Raw genomic sequence first — 14,036 nt, 5'->3', positions numbered from 1 at the left:
TTACATTGTAATGAAACCTGCAAATCAATCAGAAATTAAATCAGCAAATACTGAGGATCAGGTCATGATTCATTGTTTAGTTAACTGCCTAGACTTAAAGTGGTGGAGAAAATGTTAATCCTGCAAAATAAATTTAAAGTTTATCATGAGTTTTTGGAGAGTCAGCTGTTAAGTATTTATCAGACCTTCCCCTATTTATAAGTCTTTTCCTTAAAAGACTGGATGACCAGAATTCTTTTTTAAAGGCTGCCCTGGTTGAGATATCTGCTGAAGTCCTTTCTAATTCTTACTGATTCTGGGAATTGACCACACAAATGAAATCTCAGGTTCACACAAAAACAAACCAACGAACAATAAAATTCTCCAACCTCTTCTAACTATCTATCTCAGTTTGTCATGGATATGCTTTATAAGACTTAAAGAGCAATAAGATTGTAAGTTGTTAATAATATTAATGTTTACAGTCAAACTGAACTATTTACATGAGTAAACTTGGCAAGTAACAAACTCTCTGAATCTAAGTTTCCTCAAACTTAAAAACAGACCTGGGTCTAAATTTATTTCTTATATATACTGGCTATGTGATCCATGATTCCTAAGTTTCCTTCCAGTTTTAAATTTAATTATGATCCCTTAAATTCCATCCTGTTTTCTTGAAGTTCTTTGTCCAGGTACTTTTATCTAGAACCCTAGGTAATCAGTTCTCAGTTGAACCCTAATTCTCAAATTCTTCCTTTCTGTTTTCAGTTGAAGAACCTGTTCAACCCATTCTAATTACCTCCCAAACATACATCTTCTCCACCTTCCTTCTAATTTTTCTGTATGCTCCATGCAAAAAAAGGTATATTGTTCTTGCTTCCTAATTCACAATTAGTGAGCACTCAAATGAACTGGACTCACTTCTAAAGACTGCAGGGCATATTTTGAAGACCATGTTCTTTCTATCCATATTTCTTCTTCTCCATTTCTAGTTCTAAATAAACCAAATATTTCATTTTCTCTTGGTGTTGTTTTTAACTCTTCTTTTTGATCCCTTGCAGAACTCTTATTCAAAGCATGCCAGAGGGATTTCCCTTATGGCTTTGCAACCACAAAGAGTCTAACAAGACAATTCGAATGTCTTACTGAATGAATTACTGTCAAACCTGTTCTTCCTCATGTCCTCACCTAAACCAGCTCCAAGTAGTGATATCTTTGCAAAGCTGATTTATGTAGGTGAAACCTTAGTTCTTTTTCCATTCCCTTCCCCCTTGTCTTCTTCAAAACTTATTAAAGTTCCTGGTCCATAAAAAGATGAAAACTGTATACTTTTTCGCTGTATGCAGTGGCTACCCTTTCTTTGCCCCTAATATCCTCAATTACCTCCTTCCATCATCAAACTAGTAGAAAGAACATTGGAGTCAGTTAAAAGATCTTGCTTTAGATTTTGACTCAGTAGAAACCTTAAAAGTCATGGAGTCAAACACCTCCAATTTCTAGATAAGTAAGCTGAAGCCTAGAGGGCAATGCTCAGGGTCAAATAGCAAATAGATGACCAAGGTGAGATTTGAGTCCAGGTCTTCCTGATCCCATGTCTTACACATTATCTACTGAACTATGTGACCACAAAGTTAGCCACTTTTCTTTCTTTGATATTTGATTTCTTCATTCATAAAGGAATCAGACTGAGATGCATGAACAAGATATAGTTGAAAAGGTGCTATGTCCTTAGTAACCATGAATAAATCAATTAACCTCTTGAAGCCTCAATTTCTTCTTCTGTAAAATGAGATGATTGAACTAGATGATTTAAGATTCTCTTCTAGGTATTCCCATTTTGGGTCATTTCCAGTTGAGTGCCATAGGAAAGGAAGCAGAGATATGCAGCATTTTCCCCTGGGCTATAAATTAAATGCTTAAAAATACAAAGAAAAAATTTAAATCAGTTTCTACCTACCTAAATTGTGCACAGGTCAGCAGTGCCTTGGTTTTTAAACATATATTATCTTTTTGCCTTAGCAATCTCACTCAGACAGTCAATCCAGACATGCCTTTTCCTTCTTCTGTTGGAAAAAAAGAATAACCTTGTAGTTTTTCCTTTCCTGAAACTGTCTAGAACTCTCATTTACACTAAACACCAGCATACTACAAAGCCACAGAGATTACAGTGATTTGCTGAGAGTGCCTATGGGGTTATAAAACCCTCATTCCTCAAACTCCATCCAAGGTCTTCCAGTCTTGTCAACTGTAATAAGTAGGAAGGAATATTTCACTCACACTCACATTAACCACACAGGAGGACTCAAGAGTTTGGAAGTATTTTTTTCTGACACAGCAAACTACAGATTAAATTTCTTTTATGTTTCCTAGGGTACTTATAATTTCCCCAGTTAGAGGATCACACCTTCCCTCTCCCACTCCTTACTACCTTCTTTATAATTTTCCTTTCCTAAAGGCAGCTTGAAGTAATTCATATTCTACCAAAAAGGACTGATTCATATCTCATAGGAATTAAACTCATTTAAAAATAGATTTTGTTGATAAATTTTGTTTTTATATGTTCTACATTTTCCAGCATATTCCTCCTTTATGTCTTTCACATAAAGAATATACCTTTTAAAAATAAACAAAAAGGAAACAAAAAGTTCAAAATTAATTAATACATCAAAAATCATATCTGACCTTTTTGCAGAGTTTCATATCCATAGTCTTCTACCCCCAACTGTGCCAAAAAAGAGGGAAAGTATCTTCTTATATTTCTTCATTGGAAGCAGATTTAGTCATTATATTTTCACAGCATCTAATTTCAAATTTTTATCCTTTTTGTTCTTTTAATACATAATTGTAGCTGTTATGTATATTGTTTTCCTGGTTCTGTTTAACCTGACCTCATAAACTCATCCTTTTCTTATATTTCTTCTTATGCAATGAAAGTAAGATTGGAAATTTTTTCTCCTGCCTTATTTTTCCAATAAGAGAATTGATCAAAATTGCTCCCATTTTTCAAAGCAAAATTCTCTCCAGAGGAGAAAAGAAAGGCATACTTGTTATATCTCAGAAATCACCTATGACTAGAGCTAGGGATTTCTCCAGAACCTTACTCTTTCCCTCCATACTATGGAATTTCCTTGCTTTCTTACTCTGATCCCTTTCTCAGTTTTCATAAGCACTCTCTCTAGGTCAATTTTCTTCTCCCAGAACTCTTGTCTCCCAGAGCGGCCTATTTTACCTTGGATAGGTCAAATTGTAAACAAGGTCTTCCTTATATCAAATCTAAGTTTTCCTCCTTGTAATATTCATTTATTGCCCCTGGTAATGCCTTCTGGATGCAAAAAGAACAAGTCTAAATCTCTCTCTGGAATTAAGACTCATCCAAATCTCATCCTTTTAGGTCAATGGCCCTCAAAGATGTTGTATTTGTTGTTAAACCTTCATTCTCAAAGAGGACCAATGACCTCATGAGGGTGATATCTTGACTTACTGAAGCCTTCTTGTCTAGTTTATCCAGTGTTTCTTAACCCTAGATTATCTGGTCATTGACAACAATGGAAATCCATTAAGTCCATCTGTAAAGACTGATAGCTCTATCTGCCCATCAATGGCCACTTATTTTGCTCGATTTTTCAGTGATCTTAAACTAAAGTTACAAAATTCAGTTAGGGAAATGTTTCCCTTCTACAAATTTACACTAGTTTATCTCCTCCAGGTTCTTATCCTGATGTAGATAACTCCTAGACCTTCCTCACCAATGTCAGTTAATTTATAGTCTGCCTTATCAGGCTAACCCTGTCTTCTTCACTGTAGAAGTAGGACAGCATACTTCCTCTCCACAAGCATTCACTACCTCCTATTTTGCAGAAATGCAGACTAACTAGTTTTCTGGTACATTATGACTGATCCCCATTTGAGAGTTGATAAATTCTTTCCTCCAAGAAAGAACTTACCATTAATTCCAGTTTTCAGTTGTCTTTTTTTCCCTCTCTTTCCATTTGAAGAAAACCTCTGGTGATTAAGCTGGATTGGTACCCTGCCACTAACTCTTACCCCCAACTAATTTTTTGTGAAACTTACTTTCCCCTAAATTGACCTGGTCACTTAATGAGGCAGCTGAAATAAATGAGGACACAGTGAGGGTTAAGCTTCATTCTGATGCTTGGAATGTTCAAAGAGTTGTTACAGGCAGCTAGTGGAATAGCAGATAGAGTGCTAGGTCTGCAATGGAAAGACATAAGTCAAATCAACCTCAAATATTTAAAAACTGGGTGACAATGAGACAGTCCCTTGACTTCTATTTGCCTCAGTTTCTTCAATGTGAAATGGGGATAATATTAAGTAACTACTTTAAAAGGTTGTTGGAAGGATCAGCAACAAAGACTGGCTCATAGTGGGCACTAAAACATGCTTATTATTTCCACCCCTCAGCCAGTACAGGAACTCTACTGCTTTGGGTAATACTCTTTTGGCATTTTATTGTGGAATGGCAGAACAGCAATATCCTTGCCAACTTGTACCATTGCTTCACACAATCTCAGAGTTGGAAAGGACCTCAGAGGCCAATTTATGTATTTAATTAGTTTGGTACAATTGAATTGTTCAGCTTGGAGTCAGAAAGACCTGGACTCAAATCTCCTCTTATATATTTGTTATTATGTCCAGAGGAAAGTCACTTAAATTCACTGATGCTCAGTTTACTTATCTGTAACTGGCTCCAAACTAAAGGGCTTATTTTAAGAGGACTAAGTGAGATAATGAATGTAAGGAGTTTTGTAAACCATAAAGTACTATATAAATGTCAGTGTTTTTATTAAATTCAATCAGGAATCTTGAACAGGAATCCTTTCTACAATGTCTGATAAAGGGTGGGCCAGCTTGGGCTTGAAGGGCCATAGTGAGGAACCCAGCGATTACCAAGACAACCCATGTCATTTTGGTACAGTTCTAATTGTTAGGGAACGCTTTCTTATTTCAAGCTTCACTTCACCTCCATGCAACTGGTACCTACTGCTCCTGATTCTAAACTCTGGGGCCAAGGAGAATCCCCTTAATCTCTTGCATTTGACAGCCCTTCAGATACTTGAGTAATAGTTTGCACAATTCTTCTGTGTCTCTACAGATTAGATTTATGCAGCTTAATAAATTATCATTATCATAATGAAGAAAAGGAGGGATGAAGCAAGAGAAATGAGTAGGGAGAGGAGAGGGAAGGAAAAGAGAAAAGGGGAAAGAGAAAAAGTAGGGAGATAGAAAAACTAGGAGAGGGGAGGGAAGTGAAGAAGAATAGAGTAGGAGAGGGGGAGGGGAGAAAGTAGGGAGGTAAAAAAACCAGGAGTGGAGAGGGGAGAGAAAATAGGAGAAAGGAGAAGAATAGATGGGGAGAGTTAGGGAGAAAGTGGGAACAGTGTAACTTTTTTTTTTGAAAATGAATAGGTTCAATCATAATGATCACTGAGTTTTGGGGGACATGAATTGAAGAAAGACGGGCATGGAAATGGTTTCTGCTGATGAATGATGTGAAACATTTAAAAAATGCTTGTGCAAACTTCGTTGCAGATTGCAGCTTTGCTCACATATGAACTTCTCACTCCTGTTATTTCCAGCTCTGGGCTGGACTGAGCAGAGACAGTTAAGAGTTGCCAGTCCTCTAGGCACTAATTTCAGGGATTGAAACAGCAACTCACTCTGCCCCCTTCCCCTTCCTCCCCAGCTGCTACCACAACTAGGGCTGCCTTGTTGGGCTGAAGGCTTTTGCCAGCCTAGGTACTCTTGCCCAGGAAGTAGGAAGTGGTGTTTAAGTGACATTTGGGAGATTCCTGACCAATCTGAAAGACTGGGAAGCGTACCAATTCCAAATTCAGTTTTCCTGGGAATGAATCAGTCCTTAAAAAGCCCCTAGATCTGAGACAATTCAGAGATCTCTTCTTAGTATGAATTGTCATTAACTTTCATAACTTAATTAACAGCTGTCAAATTGTTAACTTTCAATAAAAATATTTGTATTGCTATCTTTTAAAAAAATTGTAAATTGATACTGATTTTTTTTCTGGAAAGTTAAGATAAAAAAACCACAGATTTGACAAATCTTAAGGTTAATTGAGTTCTAGTGAAGGACCCTCCCACTGGTAAAAATCCCTCTATCAATAAAGGTCTGCAACTGCTTTGCAATGTATAGTCTTAGAGACCTGGTATATTGAAAGATTGTGATACAAAGTCAATATGGGTCAGAGATTGAACTTGAACTCAACTCTTCATGACTCAGAGGTCACAAATTCTTCATTTAGTATGGTATACCACCTCTTATCTCACCAGTTACAACTTCCAGATAAAGTATAGATGACAACTCATATTTACTCAATGCTTTAAGCTTTAGGCTTTCCTCACAAGAGCTTCATTTGATATCGACTGTAAGTTTTCTCACATCTGTTTGACAAGGAAAATAAATGAGTGAGGATGAGAAATGAAGTACCTTGTCAGAGCATACATTTATACATATATATACATATACGTGTATATGTATATATATATATATATGTATGTGTGTGTTATCTATATTATATATTATTGTGCTGTGTTATCTACATTATATATTACATTATACTTTGGATTCAAATCCAAAATTCTTTACGTTGGCTTTGATATACTTTCTATGACCCTATTTGGGAACTTTGAAACTATTTGCTCCCATTCCCCCATTCTACAGTTGGAGAAACTGAGACCCAGAGGAGGAGTGAAAATAAATGCTCAGGATCACATAGCTTCAGATCTGGGATAGGAACTTGTGTTTTCCCACTCCTGGTCCAATGTTTTTGCTTTAGATTACCACCTTAAGTTTAGATATGAATATAATTAATAGAAAAGTGATTACTTGAATTTGGTCATGTTTGAAATGCCTTAATTTTAAAACTGCATCACCTTTGTGGTGTTAATAGGGATTCTGCTATTTACTCCCTGGTGTGAGTGCTATTTGTCTCAGCTTCCTCATTTTTTTTTTAAATAAGGAGGACTGGACTTGGTACACTCAAAGTTTTCTTACATTTCCAACTCCTATTTTCTTTTCATAAGGTTGAGCTACTTGGTACATCATTTGTGTATTTTCTCTCCTGTAAGGAAAGTATTTTAAAAGCTGCAATTGCAATGGAAATCATTGTTATTCCTCTACATAGAATCCCTCAAATTAACCAGGCAGATTGCCTAAGGCTTTGCCCTCAAAAGAATTGCAATCCCCAGCAGAATACACACTTTGGGCTGCCAGTTCCTGGTATTGGGGAAAGAGCAACCTTTACTTGAGGATTCTGACCCGGATCTCATGCTGCCTTGGGAGGCAGAGCTTTGTGTCACTTGGCTGCAATTCTGCAGCTTGCATCTCTCTCCTCCAGTTCTTCCCCTCTTGTACTCAGGCAGCAATTAACCACTAATTTTATTCCAGTTACATGTAAAGAAGCGAACAGGACTCTGTTCTCTAATGTTGCTTTGGTCATAGGAGCAGAGCAGAGGGAGATTTTCTAACTTTCCTGGGGCTAGTTAACAAGAAAACTATTAAACATTCTTTGACTCTGGGGACCAGATCTTGGGACCTGTTCACTGTATTAATAAATTCAGGATTAGCATTGACAACTGTATTGACATAAAAGATTCCTCATAGGAAAATATTCCTGTTTGTTCTATAATCGTCAAAATAACTTACAAAAGGATATATGTCAATACCCTGTGGATTCCTGAAATTTGGAGTTCACATCCTGGTAGAAGAGAGTTTAAAGGGATTTTCTTCTTTGGAGCAATCCTTCCCTTTTTTCTACCCCCCCCCAAAAGAACCCGAAATTCTTCAGGTGCAGAGGAAATCAGACCGAATTTGAAGACAGAGGACCTGGATTTAGCTCCTAACTCTGCCATTTTTTATTCCCTGTATGATCTTAAAAGCAAGTAACTTCCTCACACCCATTTTTCCTTATCTGCAAAATCAAGAGTTTGGACTGGATGGATGCCCCTAAGGTTCTTCTTAATTCTACATTAACATTTTAGGAGATCAAAATTGTAACATCCCTCTTTTGAAATTCTTCATGTAAACTTGTTTTGCTTCTTTTTACTTATTTTTTCAGAGGAAATAGAATGAAAATAATTTATTATTAGTTCATCAAGGTAAAGGAATGCATCAATGGGCTGATTGCTGAATAACAGCCTTCTATTTCTGCTTCTGCTGGACACCATTAGCTTATTATTTAGCAAGGGTTTTTTTTTTATCAAGTACAGCAGAATCTGGTCAATTTGTACCTAGGTCCACATCTTACCTTTAGCACATAATGGCTTTGCAACATTGGAGAACTCTCTATGTTTAGAAGTCAGAAGAAAGGAAGTTGTCAAACCTGTATTGGTAGAGGAATTTGTTCCTATATATTTCTAAAAACCTTTAAAAAGTATACTTTAACCTAGCAATACTACTACTAGGTCTATTTACAAAGATAGTTAGGGAAAAAGGAAAAGAAGCAATATGTTCTAAAATGTTTATAGCAGCTCTCCTTTGTGATGGCAAAGAATTGAAAATTTCAGGGATGCTCATTAATTGGGGAATAGTCAAACAAATTCTGGCATTTGAAATTCTCATGGAATTCTATTTTGGTCTAAGAAATGATGAACTCAATGATCTTAGAAAAACATGGAAAGAAATGCATGAAATAACGGATAGTGAAATGAGTGAAAGGAAGAGATCACTTTATACTGTAAAAACAATATTTTTTGAAGAAAGACTTTGAGTGAATAAATTATTTTGATTATTATAAATAGCCAAATTAACTATAAGGGACATAAGAAGATGCTACCTGCTCCCAGGGGAAGACTTGATAAATAGAAGTTTGTATAGAATAATTTATATATTTAATTTGTTATATTTAATTTATTTAATTTTATATAAATTATGTGTATAATGTATATGTATATCTAATGATAGCTTATCCCTGAGGTAGGGGGTAGGGAGAAAAAAAGGGTAAGGAGGAAATTTACTTGATAATTTTGTGTAATTAAAAGAACAATAAGTAGTACGTCGTAAATTTGCAGTTTCATGTGCAATCATCTTTTTTATTGTGCTATGTTATAGAAATGTTTGTTTTATTTCATAAATTAAAATAATAAAAAACCAAACTGATTGTAACATATAATATCAATCATATTCATTTTTGTTGTTTTTATATATTGAAATATTTGTGCTATTTGGTGATTGTTAAATTTGGAATAAAGATAATTTTAAAGTCAGTTTCAATCAGATTACAATGGTCCTTGAAGACTAGGATGGGTATTTATATTTTAATTATAATAATATGTTTTCCTATACCAATGAAAAGAAATTCAATCTCTATCCCTAGATCCCCCTCTGCATCAATTAAGATGAGAAGTCTGAAAATAGTCCTACTCTCAGATTAGAGTTTATCATTTCCTCTCTGTTGCTTTCATTTTGACCCCAAGCTCTTTGAATACTTCAGTTCTTCTCCAAGATCCATAGTAAAAGAACTTTTGTCACCATCATTATTTAGCATAGTTCTAAAACTGATAACTGTAGCAATAAGACAATAAATTATTACCTTGTCTCATGGCCCTAATATAGACAAAAACAATTGTCTACTAAAATGGAAATCACAATAAGAGAAATTAGAGGGGTGTTTTTCCACTGTCATTAATTATACATTTAGGACCTTTCCCTTCCATTAAGCTTTAGATGCTAATCCTTAGTCCTGGAACCCCATCCTCTTTCTCTTCCACTTCTATGTCATTGAATACTGCTGAATGATGCCACCACACCCTACTGAATGCACTAGAAATTTTTGTTAACTTTCTCAGGTAGGTGGAACTTACCATTTTTCCATAAATTTCCATAAATGTAAATCACATAACGGTGTATTCCCTTATTAGAATGTGAGGTCTTTGAGGGCAAGGACTACTTTGCTTTTTCTTGTTCATATCTCAAGTCTTTCTTTTTTATTTTTAAAGCAATGTGATTAAGTGACTTGTCCAAGGTTACACATAACTAGGAAATTATTAAGTGTCTGAGGCCAGATTTGAACTTAGGTCCTCCTGACTCTAAGATTGGTGCTCTATCCACTGTGCCACCTAGCTGCCCCTACATCTCTTATGTCTTAAGACATTACTTGGTATATAATATTCTCTAAAACATTCATTGGCTTTCAAGTTTGTCACCCAGATTGTCTATCCCAAACTTTTCTATAGTTTTTGAAGTCATAGTCTTCAACCTTGGAATCCTTATTTGAATCAGAATATTGAGTTCTTTCTACATTAAAATATTCTTGTGTTTTCAGTCATTTTTTTCTCTTGCCCACCTTTTTTTCAGGATTTCTCCTTTCCAAAGATCAACCGTCCACTGGTTCATTTCCTCCCAAACATTCTTATGTTCACTGAGACTTTGTTCCTTTAATTATCTCTTCTTTTTTTCCCCTTCTACTGGATCCCACTTCTTAATAGGACAATCTGCTACAGACATTCTTATTTGAAAGAGAAATTTTTCTTCATCCTGCAAATTCCACAAATTACCATCCTATATCTTTCCATCACCATTTTCTCCAAAGGGAAGTCTACATTTCTTCTCTCCCCCCTTAATACTTCCCTTCAATCCCTACTACTCTATTGAAACTATTCTTTCAGATGTCACCCATGACCATTTCATTTCCACATCACAAAATCACTTTTTTTCTGTCCTTTAGCATGATCATGTGATTTTTAAAAATTACGATAGCCTCACTCATTTATAGTTCTACTAATGTTAAGCCAAAAATTCATTCTTGGTTCCAGCCTCATCATAGTACATATTTTATTTTTTGAAAAAATCCAAATAATCTCTTTTTAATATGATCCCATGATTATAAGTTCTAGGGTGTCTTGTGACATATTTATCTTTGTATCCTCAATGACTTGGTTGCAGTAGGTGACTAATAAAAAATTGTTGGAAAAGTACATATTTTAGAGGTAATGTGAGAGAAAAGAAAAACAAATTCCTTCTCTGAGAATCAGAAGACCTGAATTTAAGTACTAACTGACTTTTTAAGACATTTGGGAATCATTTTTAACTCAATGTAAGTCAGTTTATTTATCTACAAAATGGGAGTAATAATATTCTTGCACTGTTTATCTCATAAGATTATTCAGAAAAGTACTTATTAAAATTTAGCTTTGTGAAATATGTAAGAATTATTTGCATCCTTAGTGCTTTCTTTTTTTTTTTTTTCTTTTTCTTTTTTCTTTTTTGGCTCCCAGCTCTCGAGGTGCTGGTCATCTGGAATCCAGGTTCATCCAACAACTAAAAGTCACCCTGCAGCATTCAGGCTTCACCACACAAGTTTGACTGTAATGAAATTAAAGTTATATTTTTGAGGTACAATGGTGGTGAAGTTGTTGCCACAATAGCTCCTTATGTTTGTCTCCCAAAAAGAGTTTCGTTGGTGATATCGCCAAGGCAACTGGTGATTGGAAAGGGCTTAGGATCACAGTGAAATTTACCATTCAGAACAGACAGACCCTTTTAGATTGTGCCTTCTACCTCATCCTTGACCATCAGAGTCATAATATATTAAACAGTGGAAATAGCACTTTTGATGAGATTATCAACATTGCTTGACAGATGAGGCACGAAACTTGGCAAGAGCACTCTCTGGAATCATTCAAAAGATTCTTGGAATAGACTAGATTGTGGGCTGCAATATTGTTGTCAAATATACTCATCATATCATTAATGGCATCTATAGTGGTGCTGTAGAATGCTCAGCAATTTAAAAATTACAAAGGAGCTTATTGAAGTAAATTTACATTTTATAGCAACAAAAATAATGCCTTTGTTGGGTTGAGTTGTTTTCCAGTTGTGTCTGACTCTTTGTGAATGAGTTTGGGATTTTCCTGGCAAAGAAATGGGAGCAGTTTCCAAATTCCTTCTCTATCTCATTTGATATATGAGGAAATGGAGACATATAGGGTCAAGTGACTTGTCCAGGGTCATTCATCTATGACGTGTCTGAGACTAGATTTGAACTCAGGTCTTACTGACTCTATCCACTGCACCACCAGGTGATATAAACATTTATTCTAAGTGAATATTTATCCAATTAATTCTCAGTCCTTGGTTTTTTAAACATTCTCTATTTTTATGACTGTCATCATCCCCTCTTTGAGCATGACTTCAAAATCTACCTTTCTAAATTTAATTATCCTCTATCTCTTTCTTGAACACATACATTTAGATAATCAACAATATTCTGAAGCTCTATATCTGAAAAAAAATCATTGTCATTCTACTATATGCAAACCTAGACAAGATATTTCCTGTCCTTAGACCACATTTTCCCCATATATAAAATGAGGGATTGACCATCCAAAAGATTTTTCCAGTTCTTTCCATTTCAGAAAGACTGTGATTCTTTGGTCTCCTCCTCCCAACCTGTCATCGCCCTTTTCATTGTTTCCTGTTTCTACATATATTAAGTTCAAACATGCCCTTATTTACATGTGTCCATTGAAATTAATTCAACAAACATTTATTTAGGAACTACTACACATGCTATATTAGGTACTGAATAAACAAAAGCAAAGAATCCATTACTTCAATGACCTTAAAGTTTATTTGTAATGAACAACAGAGAAATTAAACATACCTGGGAAAAATTTTGATTATAAAAAGGCAAAAGATTGGGCGGCTAGGTGGCATAGTGTATAAAGCATCGGCCTTGGAGTCAGGAGTACCTGGGTTCAAAGAATCTGGTCTCAGACACTTAATAATTACCTAGCTGTGTGGCCTTGAGCAAGCCACTTAACCCCATTTGCCTTGCAAAAACCTAAAAAAAAGGCAAAAGATATCAACAAATATGCATATATGTATATGCATGTGCAACACAGAGTAGTTTCAAGAATGAGGATACTAGCAACTAGGAGGAATCAGAATAGATATCCTGTAGGAGCAAGTGAAACTGTAGAAAGTTAGGGATTCAACATGGTAGAGGTAAAGAGAGAGTACCTTTCAGACATGGGTGCCTGCCTATGCAAATGTATGGAGAGAATATAAGAAAAATACAAGGAGCAAGTCTGTTTAGTCTGGAATGTAAAGTGTGTGAAAGAAGAATGTGTGGTAATCCTGTAAATACAGATTGTGAAAGGCTTTTAATTTAAACATTTTTCACTTAGATTGGGAAAGACCTTCAAATTAAACATTTTGAATTTATTCTTTTTTTCAAATTTTTCAAATTTCTCCTTCAACATTCAATCAGTTGTCAAATCTTGTTAATTCTCTCTTTTTTATCTCTCTCAATCATTTCTTTTTTTTTCTATTTTTCACTAATTTTTGACAAAGCATTTGAAAATTGTTAAAATTTAGAGTTTTTAGACATCCACATACTTTCACTTCTGGATTAAGAGTCACTCAGGTCACTTTACCCATAGCCACCTACAGAAAACTAGATGACATTTTTAGACAGTTCCAGTCATGTAAAGAAGGTTTCTTTACTTTGGCCCTTCCCTTTTTTTTTTTTTGACCTGTAGTTTTCAGGCTATTATTGCAGTCTGACTTTGGCATTGGTGCCCAAATGTCTGGAATTTCAATATTTTAAATTAAACACTTAAAACAATATAGTTGATAATAATGTCTAGAGTAAGATGGGGAAAATTACCATTGTATGAGATTAGCCATGGAGTTCTCTTAGGCAAGCCTCAATTTGAGACTGTTTTACCAGGAAGGGAGTGAGGAGAAACATTTAAGAATCGGGAACTAATCCTTCCCCTAATGTTTAGCATTCACCACAGTTAGATAGACACCTGGCACCCAAAGAACAATGGAAATTGTTAAAAGACTAGACAATTAGGTCAATGATTAAAACTCAAAGGTATGGGGTAATTTAGCCTTCCCAGAGACTGCTGATGGATGACTTTACAATTATGAAATACTATCATTGGGAGAATTATATTCCCTTGTTCTTCTTTTCCTCAGGTCACAGAAGAAAAGCTATTACATTTATCCCAGAGTCATGTCGTAGAAGAATTACCTGATGTTTCTAGAACTAGAGATGAATTTAAAAAGGTGG

At 35.2% G+C, this 14,036-nt stretch overlaps 1 pseudogene; it reads left to right on the top strand.

The window, feature by feature from the left end:
- The first annotated feature begins 4,824 nt into the window (after positions 1 to 4,824).
- LOC141489313 (large ribosomal subunit protein uL11-like) lies at positions 4,825 to 11,745 on the top strand (annotated as a pseudogene).
- The last annotated feature ends 2,291 nt before the right edge of the window (positions 11,746 to 14,036 follow it).

The sequence above is a fragment of the Macrotis lagotis genome, chromosome 5 (assembly GCF_037893015.1).
Source record: "Macrotis lagotis isolate mMagLag1 chromosome 5, bilby.v1.9.chrom.fasta, whole genome shotgun sequence".
NCBI lineage: Eukaryota > Metazoa > Chordata > Mammalia > Peramelemorphia > Peramelidae > Macrotis > Macrotis lagotis.
Note: the sequence above shows the minus strand (reverse complement) of the source record. Positions and strands in the feature narration are given on the sequence as shown.